Genomic DNA, 12,856 nt, shown 5'->3' with positions numbered 1-12,856 from the left:
ACAAGCATGAGGAATGGTCTTTATGTCTTCCTCCAATTTGCTTTATGAGTCGGGTCTTGAAATAGAGTCATCAAGAGTCGCTTTCGGTTCCAGCTGTGGTATTGGCCTATGCAGTTTGATTTCCGATTTGTCGGGAATAATAATAATGCAACATGATATGGTTATTTAAACGTAACTTGCTGGTCTAGCCTGCGGCTTGAAAATTCAGCAGTTGCATGATAAAATCAATATATGTTCTACATATTCTCAATAGACTGCTTACGGCTTGGGTTTGTCATGCCTATTTTTGTATGTATTCACAGTGCTGGAATGGTACCAAGAAATAGGTACTTTGCTGCTTCGGAGATGGGAAGCGTTCATGTTATATTTAAAATGGTACAGATTCTGAGTTTTTGCAGTTAATTTAAATGGTCTTTGACAATATTGAATTATAGGATCATTAGCTGTGCCAAGGAGCTTTCCATCAGACTTACTGCAGCTAACGAGGGCCAAGTTATTGGGTTCACCTCGTATATCGAGTTAGTAAAGGATATCTGTTACACAGGTTTCTCAGTACAAGTACAATGCAGTATGGGAGATTGACATTTTATAACACTATTTGAACGAAGAGGTTCCAGCTACATTCTTCGCTTTCATCGGACCTCATTAGGTAGTTATCCTCCTGGCCCTGATTAGCGCAACAGGTCACTCGCTACATTATTGTGACAGGAGAGGATGATTACATCTGCAAATATATGTACAGTATTTTATGCTATAACTAATTTAAGGAGAGCAGTAGGGGTGTCGGGTTTCAAAATAACTCAAGACATGCCCAGGGATTTTTCGTTATGTGGGGACACACATATACAACAATACGTCAAGGTCACCGAGAGTCTTTGAGACTCTGAGCTAACTATGATTGTTAATTACAAAATACGTTATAAGAACCTATCTGCTCAGATCTTGTCAAGTGTTAAAACGGAGTTGAGGTATGCAGAAGTAGATACTGATCTGGATCTCGCTCCACCAAGGCTGCTATAACAGCAGCAGCAAGGGTTAATTACGTTCCGCTGGACCGCATCATAACGGCTGGTGTGTGGTCAAACGAACAATATTTCAATCATGTTATAATAAACCGTTGCTAGACCAGAGGTATTCTCAATTTATTTTATGTTCTGTTATGGGTTCCATCCGGATGAGAGATGTGACTATTGTAATTGTTTATTTAACAGCATAAGCATGTTTAAATCTATGTCATGACTGTATGCATTATGAATGTTTTCCCTCATTTTGTCAATGAGGCAGTTGTGGTTGTGTAGACTTGTTTTCTCACGGCATGAAATCACAGAGCTTTGAAATCTCCACGTAGTCACTCACGTGACTCCGAAATAAAATAGTAAGATTAAACGAGAACTTACCAGTTTGAAGTTTGATCTTTATTTTATGAGGAGTTACCATGAGGGAATACGTGCCCTCCGCTCCCAACCCTCGTTAAACTCATCTGGTAGTTCTAATCTTCTTTCATCTTACTTTCATACTTCAGTCACTGTTATTATTATCTGTGATTTCACACCGCTGCTTTGAAGATTGACGCACGTGCGGCTGAACGGGCCTTCTTCACGTATTCCCTCATCGTAACTCCTCATAAAATAAAGATCAAAGTTCAAACTGGTAAATCACGTTTAATCTTACTATTTTAACTCATGCTGCAACTTGAACCCTATATCCAGGTTACTGTTTGGGGGCCTGTAGATAAATCGAATTAGTATATTTTTATCTTTACAATTCCTCATTTCTATCCACAGCGACTCTACATCGTCAGTCCATATGTCACCCCTCGCACGGAACTGAATTTCATCACTCACCAACGGAGCTACCGCACATACTCGGCCCACCTGCCTGTCCTTTCTATAGGATGTATAACCCTGAATATTCAGTTCCCTGTCCTGACCCACCTGCCTCCGTAATCCCCACAATGTCATATCTACCAATCCCTAACTGAGCCTCAAAAACATCCAATTTACTTATAATACTTCACGAATTCATATATAATAAATTTAATCCATTACTCACCTCATCTTTTACATCGATTCCTATTCCACTTGGCCATACTGTCCTATCCCTTCGTGAGCTTTCTGTGTCTTTATTAACTTTTCCTGTACTCTCTTTCCCATCCTTGCCATGTTTTGTAATCCGGATTTTTAAATTCGGTGGAAAATATTCTATTAAAATCTCCGCTTTCCGCGAGACAGTGGGGATGTCACGGTTAAGCGCTTGTTAAATGTCTCTATTACCATCGAATGTGTCATTAATTGTGTTGTGACCTACAAGTATTACTGAAGGTATTCACGAAGAATTTCGTAAAGCTGTCTGATGCGGGTACAGTTACCATTTGAACTAATTGGATGTATTGGTGGATGGGAAAGATTTAAACGGGTAACGGATTTAAACTGGTCAGCACATTAATGTCTCAGGTCGAACGGGTTTCCTGGCTGGCTTGCAGGTAAGTCCCTCATTTACGGTTATTCACGTTATTTAGTAGGGCTGTCCCCCATATATCTCTGTCTCCCCCCTCCAAGGTTGGCTCTTCCGTTTGCCTTTATTAGCTTCAGTTTAATTTGTTTAAGTGTAATTTATCACATTGTAGCTTTTGAAAGATTCAAGCGGGTGTCAGACGATTTCGGCCCGTTCGCGGGGCATCGCCCGCTGCAGCTTAAAATCAAACTGCTGCTTTGAGGCGATCGAGGCTCAAGATGTTGAAGCCCTGCGCGGATACCAAGAAAGTGAGTCCCTCCCCCCAAATTGTGTCTCCCCATCCCCCCACGTTTTGATAGCGATTTTCAACGAATCTGCCTGGTCAGTTGTGTGTTTCCGGCGCTATCCCGCTTTAGTTTAGAATCAGTACTACTGCCGTGACACTGCAATCAGTGCTGTTTCAGTTTGTCCCAGGACTCACCGATTATTTCTGGTGAATTATCTTCTTCGAGCGCACGGATTTGGAGCGCAGTGGTCGTGGCCGAATGGTTAAGGCGATGGACTAGAAATCCATTGGGGTTTCCCCGAGCAGGTTCGAATCCTGCCGATTACGGCGGTAGCAGGTCAGCTCGTTTGAACCGACCTGTGCTTAATTTTGACGGGATGTTCACTAACTGCTGTCAGAATTAATATTCTGCGGAAATAGGCAAATAAATATGGCCGTAGCGCAAAGATTTTCGACACACCGGTAAGTCGATTGATTATCTGCTGCGACATGGAACAGATGGCTTCGATACTCAGCTGTATATTTGCCTAGTTGGCTCCGGTCCAGAATACTGCGGCCCAGAGTATGTGCTGAGCGATAATTTACCTCTCATTCACTGAACGCCAGAGAGTGTCGACCCACACTGCTACACCTGTGCTCACTGGACATACCCGGTGAATTGTTGCGGCACCCCCGATCACAGGTGATGTTCTCCTCCTCTCTCCGCTGAGAGTACTACAACCTCTCCCGCTGCACCTCCTCTCTGATTATCTGTTGTTTTCACACCTTACATTCACTTTCAACCCTTCAGCATCTCGAGCTTCCCTCTCCCCTGATTCTCAGTCTGAAGAAGGGTCTCTATCCAAAATGTCACCCATTCCTTCTCTCCAGAAATGCTGCCTGTCCCGCACAGTTACTGCAGCATTTTATGTCGACCACATGTGTACCCTTTCTCGGGTTGGGGGCGGATCTGTACACAGGAAGCTAAGTGTTTCTAGAATTTTCTGCTTGATGATGACCGTGGCTTCCTGACCAAGTGAACGTTAAGGGGGCTTTGTTCAAGGATACTTTATCCACAGAATATAAAACAAATTACTGTATGTGTAAGCGTAGAGAATGTTGGATGTGATCCTGCACTATATTGAGGAAGTATGAATAACATTTATTATGGAAAAGATCTTTCCGGCCCAAATCTTTCTGGCCGTTTATGAAAAGCAGTGTCCCAACCGTGTCCCAGGTCACCGCTTCCCAGCTCGGGAATCGTCCGTATAATCCCATTTCCGTCCAGTTGTCTCTGTGGCGTAATCGGTCAGCGCGTTCGGCTGTTAACCGAAATGTTGGTGGTTCGAGCCCACCCAGGGACGCTGGCGATCGGATATTTTTTGCTGTGCATGTCCTTGGCAGCTGAGCCAATCTGCTCTCTCCAGAGGCTGGCGCTTCCTGCTGTCGCCGCAATCCGCTGATTGGGTGTCTCCCTGCGGCGTCTCGTTTCCTTTCATTCAAAAGGTCCTCTTTTCAATAAAGAACATCCCAGGAACAGAAGAACGGTCTCGACCCGAAACGTCGCCAGTTCCTTCTCGCCAGAGATGTTGTTCTCACGGAGTCCGGGATGTAGCTTTGCAGAAGGGCGCACGTTGTGCGTGTTTGAGGCTCCAGGTTCAATTCCCGTCACTTCCACCTGGTGACTTTACAAAAGTTGGGGGAAATCCCGCAAACGGTGTCTGACGAAATTATGACTTTAAAATGCAGACTCGACTTTGCCCCGAATCCTAGAGAACTGGGAAAGTGACATTTCGGAGGTATAAATCCCCGTCGATTTGCCCATTTACATGTTATTTCGTTCAATGTCAAGACCTGGGATCCGCGAGCAAGTATACGCGATAGCAGTGAGCACAAGGATATTAACCCAGGCGTAGAAACCTGGGAACATTGCGAAGTACTGAGACAGGGATAACAACACTGATGAGCACACTAAGAAAATGAAGAAATACAGTGAGGAAGAAAACAACCCGCCTCTTCATCCTTCCTCTTCTTTCCCGTCTGCTCCGCCCTTCCCTCACCTATTTCTCCTTCTCCTTTCCATTACCCTGTCTGACCCTCCCTCCCTCCAAAACTCATCTCCCCTCCCATATGTCTCTATCCCCTCCCCCAACTCTTCACCTCCCCCTATTCCCCCACTATCCCTCCTGACCTCACCCACTGCCTCTCCTCTCCAAATAATCCCCACTCCCTACCTCCCCCACTACCCCTCCTCTCCCTCTATCCCCACTGCTACCCACTCTCCATCCTCATCTCCCTCTTCTTTCGCCTCTCCTCCTCCCCTCCGCCAATCCCTCACCTATCGCTCCCTCACCTTTCCCACACCCGCAGTCAATCCCTCCCTCCCTCCATAACTCCTCTCCCCTCCCTACCAGCCTCCTATCCTTCCATCCCCCACCTCCCACACTCCTCACCTTCCACCCCCTCACCTCCCACACTCATCCTCCTATTCCCCCCACCTCCCCCCCCCCCCCCCCCTACCCCCCACTATCCAAAAGTGAACAATGAGAAAACTAAAACCTTGCAAAAATCCTGGGGAAAGAGTTCTTCATCCTGCAACCCGATAAAAGACCCATGAAAGACAACTGGGTGTGGCTGAGACTCTTTAAATTACATTGATCCATACACAAAATCTGGAAAGGCCACAACTGCGCAGGCGTGGCTGAGGAGCCGTCGGGTGCCCTTTGCGACACCAGTAAAGACGTAAAGACGCCCACGGGAACTCTCCCCCAACTGCGCTGTTTTAAGTTTAAAAAGAAAACGTTAATAACTTTTAAAATATGCCATCGATCTGAACAAAACGCATTTCATTTATATCACAGGAAAATGTGAGTAGGGTGGTGCAAAAAGTGCACGGTTTTTCCACAAATACAAATCCGGCAAACAAACAAGATGACAGTTTTTGTGATGTATAGATAGATCGATATAGATAAATATGCAAAGCACACAATAAAGGATATAATGATGCCGGCAATCTGGAATACACTTGGAGTGATTGGAGCGGTGTGAGTGTGAATGAGAGGTGGTATGGGGGGGGGGGGGGGATCCATCAGAAAGGGGCGAGTCTGGGCAGAAAGGTTTATTTTCCTGGAACAAAGGAAGCTGAGGCGGACCTGATCGGGATTTACCCAATAATGAGGGTCTTCGAGAGTAGAAATTTATTTCCCATAACACCCCCACAGTCTAGCCGCCCGGAAGCTAGAAAGTATCAACTGTAGTACGTTTTACACGAATGTGGTGTGTGGTATCTGGATCCTACGCCATGTAGGAGGCTGGTGGATCTAGGTACTATCACAATGTTTACGAAATGCTGGACTAAGTGGGACCCGTTGGGTCACACGGATCCCTATCTTCCCTTGTCAGCCAGGGTTGCCGCTTACTCCCCTTAGAATATTTCTTTTTCTTTGGAATAAAATGATCCTGCATTTGCTGGATGATGCCCAGAAATTGCTGCCATTGCTGTTCCACAGTCATTCTTGCAGGGATCTTTTACCAGTCGACCTTGGCCAGCTCCCCTCTCATGCCTTCATAGTCGGTTTGATCAACTGCAACACTGACACTTTTGATTTAACCTTCTCCCTCTCAAATTGCAGATTAAACCCTATCATATTATGTTATTCATTAGACAACACCTAATCCAGAATTGCCTTCACTCTGGTAGGCTCCAGTACAATCTGCTCTAAGAATCCATCTCGGACGCACTCTCCAAACTTCCTTTCTTAGGGTCCAGAACCAACCTGATTTTCCCACTCTACCTGCGTATTGAAATGTCCCTAACCACAGTGGCATTATCTTTGTTATATGAAAATGTTAATTCGTGCTGCAACTTGCACCCTATATCCAGGTTGTGTGGGGGCCTGTAGATAATTCCCATTAGTGTATTTCTAACTTTACAATTCCTCATTTCTATCCACAGCGACTCTAAATCGTCAGTCCATATGTCACCCCTCGTAAGGAACTCAATTTATTCCCTCACCAACAGAGCAACCCCACCTACTCGGCCCACCTGCCTGTCCTTTCTATAGGATGCATAAACCGGAATTTTCAGTTCCCTGTCCTGACCCACCTGCAGCCGTGTCTCTAACTGAGCCTCAAACTCATCCAATTTACTTCTTATAATTCGCGCATTCATATATAATAAATTTAATCCATTACTCACCTCACCTTTTACATCGATTCCTATTTCACTTGGCCGTACTCTCCTATCCCTTCGTGAGCTTTCTGCCCCGTTAATTCGGGTGTCTTTATTAACTCTCTTTCCCATTCTTGATTTCCAATTTGTGTCTTGCCTCCACTATTTAGTCCTGCCTCCCTTGTTTTGTGAGGTGGGGGACAATCCATCCCATGATTGTGGGAGATTTCAACTTTCCACACATAGACTGGGAAACACATTCGGTAAATGGGCTGGATGGTTTGGAATTTGTAAAATGTGTGCAGGATAGTTTTTTGCAGCAATACATAGAGGTACCTACTAGAGGAGGGGCAGTGTTGGACCTCCTGTTAGGAAATGAGACGGGACAGGTGGCGGAGGTATGCGTTGGGGAGCACTTCGGGTCCAGTGATCACAATACCATTAATTTCAATATAATTATGGAGAGGGTCAGAACTGGACCTAGGGTTGAGATTTTTGATTGGAGAAAGGCTAACTTTGATGAGATGCGAGATGATTTCAAAGGAGAGGACTGGGACATTTTGTTTTATGGGAAAGATGTAGAAGAGAAATGGTGGACATTTAAAGGGGACATTTTAAGAGTACAGAAACTTTATGTTCCTGTTCGGTTGAAAGGAAACAGTAAAAAGTGGTAAGAGCCCTGGTTTTCAAAGGAAATTGGACATATTGTTCGGAAAAAGAGGGAGATCTACAATAATTATAGGCAGCATGAAGTAAATGACGTGCTTGAGGAGTATAAGGAATGTAAAAAGAATCTTAAGAAAGAAATTAGAAAAGCTAAAAGAAGACATGAGGTTGCTTTGGCAAGTAAGGTGAAAGTAAATCCAAAAGGTTTCTACAGCTATATTAATAGCAAAAGGATAACGAGGGATAAAATTGGTCCATTGGAGAGACGGAGTGGACAGCTATCTGCAGAGCCAAAAGAGATGGGGGAGATATTGAACAATTTCTTTTCTTCGGTATTCACCAAGGAGAAGGATATTGAATTATGTTAGGTAAGGGAAACTAGTAGAGTAGCTATGGATACTATGAGTTTCAACGTAAAATAAGTACTGACACTTTTGAAAAATATAAAAGTGGATAAGTCTCCAGGTCCTGTCAGGATATTCCCTAGGACATTGAGGGAAGTTAGTGTAGAAATAGCCGGGGCTATGACAGAAATATTTCAAATGTCATTAGAAACGGGAATAGTCCCCGAGGATTGGCGTACTGCGCATGTTGTTCCATTGTTTAAAAAGGGTTCTAAGAGTAAACCTAGCAATTATAGGCCTGTTAGTTTGACTTCAGTGGTGGGCAAATTAATGGAAAAGATACTTAGAGATAATATATATAAGCATCTGGATAAACAGGGTCTGATTAGGAACAGTCAACATGGATTTGTGCCTGGAAGGTCATGTTTGACTAATCTTCTTGAATTTTTTGAAGAGGTTACTAGGGAAATTGACGAGGGTAAAGCAGTGGATGTAGTCTATATGGACTTTAGTAAGGCCTTTGACAAGGATCCTCGCGGAAGGTTTGTTAAGAATGTTCAACTGTTGGGTATAAATGCAGGAGTAGCAAGATGGATTCAACAGTGGCTGAATGGGAGAAGCCAGAGGGTAATGGTGGATGGTTGTTTGTCTGGTTGGAGGCAGGTGACTAGTGGGGTGCCTCAGGGATCGGTGTTGGGTCCTTTGTTGTTTGTCATGTACATCAATGATCTGGATGAAGGTGTGGTAAATTGGATTAGTAAGTATGCAGATGATACCAAGATAGGCGGTGTTGTGGATAATGAAGAGGATTTCCAAAGTCTACAGAGTGATTTAGGCCATTTGGAAGAATGGGCTGAAAGATGGCAGATGGAGTTTAATGCTGATAAATGTGAGGTGCTACACCTTGGCAGGATAAATCAAAATAGGACGTACATGGTAAATGGTAGGGAATTGAAGAATACAGTTGAACAGAGGGATCTGGGAATAACCGTGCATAGTTCCTTGAAGGTGGAATGTCATATAGATAGGGTGGGAAAGAAAGCGTTTGGTATGCTAGCCTTTATAAATCAGAGCATTGAGTATAGAAGCTGGGATGTAATGTTAAAATTGTACAAGGCATTGGTGAGACCAAATCTGGAGTATGGTGTACAATTTTGGTCGCCCAATTATAGGAAGGATGTGAACAAAATAGAGAGAGTACAGAGGAGATTTACTAGAATGTTGCCTGGGTTTCAACAACTAAGTTACAGAGAAATGTTGAATAAGTTAGGTCTTTATTCTCTGGAGCGCAGAAGGTTAAGGGGGGACATGATAGAGGTCATCAAAATGATGAGAGGGATAGACAGAGTTGATGTGGATCAGCTTTTCCCTTTGAGAAAAGGGAAGATTCAAACAAGAGGACATGACTTCAGAATTAAGGGACAGAAGTTTAGGGGTAACATGAGGGGGAACTTCTTTACTCAGAGAGTGGTAGCGGTGTGGAATGAGCTTCCAGTGGAAGTGGTGGAGGCAGGTTCGTTCGTATCATTTAAAAATAAATTGGATAGGCATATGGATGAGAAGGGAATGGAGGGTTATGGCATGAGTGCAGGCAGGTGGGACTAAGGGAAAAAGGTAGTTCGGCACGGACTTGTAGGGCCGAGATGGCCTGTTTCCGTGCTGAAATTGTTATATGGTTATATGGTTCTATGTTTTGTAACCCGGATTTTGAAATTCGGTGAAAAAAAATCTATTAAAATCTCCGATTTCCGCGAGACAGTCACGGTTCAGCGCTTGTCAAATGTCTCTATTAACATGATGTGTCATTAATTGTGTTGTGACCTTCAAGTAATACTGAAGGTATTCTGGAAACATTTCTTAAGAGGGAGAAGAGGTGGGAAGGGACTGTAGCCCTAAGAATTTTGCCTCCATCACAGTGAGGAAGTGCTTGGTGGACTCACTGTGGTGGATGTTAATTTGTGTTTACTGTCTGTTCTGGTATGTATTATTGTATGTATGGCTGCAGGTAACGACATTTCTTTCAGACCGTAACGTCTGAATGACAAATAAAGGATCTAATTCTAATTCTTAAAACAGTCTGATGCGGGTACAGTTACCATTTTAACTAATTGGATGTATTGGTGGATGGGAAAGATTTAAACGGGTATCGGATTTATACTGGTCAGCTCATTAAGGGCTCAGGTCGAACGGGTTTCCTGGTTGGCTTGCAGGTAAGTCCCTCATTCACGGTCACTCACGTTATTTAGTAATTTTCCCCCCATCTCTCTCTGTCTCCCCCCGCCAAGGTTGGTTCTTCTGTTTGCCTTTATTAGCTTCAGTTTAATTTGTATGTGTTTTTTGTATGTGTTATTTATCACATTGTAGCTTTTGAAAGATTCAGGCGGGTATCAGACGATTTCTAAGGGCCGAATCGGCCCGTTCGCGGCGCCTTTCATCGCCCGATGCAGCTTAAAATCAAACTGCCGCGTCGAGGCAATAGAGGCTCCCGATGTTGAAGCCCTGCGCGGGCACCAAGAAAGTGAGTCCCTCCCCCCAAATTGTGTCTCACCTCCCCCCATGATTTGATAGCGATTTTCAACGAATCTGCCTGGCCTGTTGTATGTTTCCGGCGCGTTCCAGCTTTGGTTTAGTGTCAGCACTACTGCCGTGTTATTTATCACATTGTAGCTTTTGAAAGATTCAGGCGGGTATCAGACGATTTCTAAGGGCCGAATCGGCCCGTTCGCGGCGCCTTTCATCGCCCGATGCAGCTTAAAATCAAACTGCTGCGTCGAGGCGATAGAGGCTCCCGATGTTGAAGCCCTGCGCGGGCACCAAGAAAGTGAGTCCCTCCCCCCAAATTGTGTCTCACCTCCCCCCATGATTTGATAGCGATTTTCAACGAATCTGCCTGGCCTGTTGTATGTTTCCGGCGCGTTCCAGCTTTGGTTTAGTGTCAGCACTACTGCCGTGACACTGCAATCAGCGCTTTCTCAGTTTCTCCCGGGACTCACCGATTATTTCTGGTGAATTATCTTCTTCGAGCGCAGGTATTTGGAGCGCAGTGGTCGTGGACGAGTGGTTAAGGCGATGGACTAGAAATCCATTGAGGTTGCCCCGCGCAGGTTCGAATCCTGCCGATTACGGCGGTAGCAGGTCCGTCCGTTTGAACCGACCTGTGCATAATTTTGACGGGATGTTCACTAACTGCTGTCAGAATTAATATTCCGCAGAAATAGGTAAGTAAATATGTCCGTCGCGCAAAGATTTTGGTCACGCCGGCTAGACGATTGATTATCTGCTGCGACATGGAAGAAATGGCTCCGTTACTCAGCTGTATTATTGCCTAGTTGGCTCCGGTCCTCAATACTGCTGCCCAGAGTATGTGCTGAGCGATAATTCACCTCTCATTCACTGAACGTCAGAGGGTGTCGACGCACACTGCCACACCTGTGCTCACTGGACATACCCGGTGAATTGTTGCGGCATCCCCGATCACATGTGAAGTTCTCCTCTGAGAGTACTACAACAACCTCTCCCGCTGCTCCTGCTCTCTGATTATCTGTTGTTTTCACTCCTTACATTCTTGTTCAACCCTTCAACAACTCGAGCTTCCCTCGTCCCCGACTCTCAGTCTGAAGAAGGGTCTCTATCCAAAACGTCACCCATTCCTTCTCTCCAGAAATGCTGCCTGTCCCGCACAGTTCCTGCAGCATTTTGTGTCGACCACATGCGTACCCTTTCTCGGGTTGGAGGCGGATCTGTACATAGGAAGCTAAATGTTTCCAGAATGTTCTGCTTGATGAGGACCGTGACTTCCTGACCAAGTGAACGTTAAGGGGGCTTTGTTCAAGGATACTTTATCCACAGAATATAAAACAAATTACTGCATGTGTAAGCGTTGAGAATGTTGGATGTGATCCTGTACTTTATGCGGGAGGGGGGGGGGGGGGGGGGGGGGGTGGGTACACAAAAATGCTAGAGAAACTCAGCGGGTGCAGCAGCATCTATGGAGCGAAGGAAATAGGTGACGAAATAAACCCTTCTCAGACTGATTTCTGACTATATGGGGGGTCTGAATAACATTTATTTTAGAAACAAATCTTTCTGCCCCAAATATTTGATGCCGTTTATGAAAAGCAGTGTCCCAACCGTGTCCCTGGTCACCGCTTCCCAGCTCGGGAATCGTCCGTTTAATCCCATTTTCGACCAGTTGTCTCTGTGGCGCAATCGGTCAGCGCGTTCGGCTGTTAACCGAAAGGTTGGTGGTTCGAGCCCACCCAAGGACGCTGGCGATCGGATATTGTTTTATGTGCATGTGCTTCAAATCTGCTCTCTCAAGAGGCTGGCGCTCTCTGCTGTCGCCTCAATGCGCTGATTGGGTGTCTCCCTGCGGCGTCTCGTTTCCTTTCATTCAAATGTTCCTCTTTTCAATAAACAACATCCCAGGAACTGAAGAATTGTCTCAACCCGAACCGTCGCCTGTTCCTTCTCTCCAGAGATGCTGCCTGTGCCGCTGAGTTATTCAAGCTTTTTGTGTCTATCCCTTGAACCAGCGGATTGGATTCTCCGCTGAACTGCCGCTGGACAGTTTTAAGAAGGTACAGGGAGACGTTTGGACACAACAGGCGTCGATAGATATGAGGAGGGAGGGTAACAGTGCACTGTGTTGGGATGATCAGCTGAGATCATGTTGAATGGTGCAGGAAACTCGTGTGGCCGCGTGGCCTGCTCCAGCTATTTTCAATGTCGATGTTGTTCTCACGTGACGTTTCGGAGGTATACATCCCCGTCGATTTGCCCGTTTATATTTTATTTCGTTCATTGTCAGGACCTGGGAACCGGGAGTAATTTTACGCGACAGCAGTGAGCACAAGGATATTAACCCATGTATAGAAACCTGGGAACATGGCGAAGTAGTGAGACAGGGAAAACAACACTGATGCGCACACTAAGAAAATGAAGAAAGACATCGAG

The 12,856-nt window shown here is 45.1% G+C and overlaps 4 non-coding genes across 4 annotated transcripts; all 4 read left to right on the top strand.

The window, feature by feature from the left end:
- The first annotated feature begins 2,985 nt into the window (after positions 1-2,985).
- trnas-aga lies at positions 2,986-3,067 on the top strand. The gene has a single exon. It is a non-coding gene; the product is annotated as a tRNA-Ser (tRNA).
- A 942-nt stretch (positions 3,068-4,009) lies between these two features.
- On the top strand, positions 4,010-4,083 carry trnan-guu. Its single transcript has one exon. It is a non-coding gene; the product is annotated as a tRNA-Asn (tRNA).
- Positions 4,084-10,943: 6,860 nt separating this feature from the next.
- trnas-aga lies at positions 10,944-11,025 on the top strand. The gene has a single exon. It is a non-coding gene; the product is annotated as a tRNA-Ser (tRNA).
- A 1,069-nt stretch (positions 11,026-12,094) lies between these two features.
- Positions 12,095-12,168, top strand: trnan-guu. The gene has a single exon. It is a non-coding gene; the product is annotated as a tRNA-Asn (tRNA).
- Positions 12,169-12,856: the final 688 nt, after the last annotated feature.

The sequence above is a fragment of the Amblyraja radiata genome, chromosome 37 (assembly GCF_010909765.2).
Source record: "Amblyraja radiata isolate CabotCenter1 chromosome 37, sAmbRad1.1.pri, whole genome shotgun sequence".
Taxonomy (NCBI): domain Eukaryota; kingdom Metazoa; phylum Chordata; class Chondrichthyes; order Rajiformes; family Rajidae; genus Amblyraja; species Amblyraja radiata.
The sequence above is the reverse complement of the archived record's forward strand: the minus strand, read 5'-3'. Positions and strand labels throughout refer to the sequence as shown.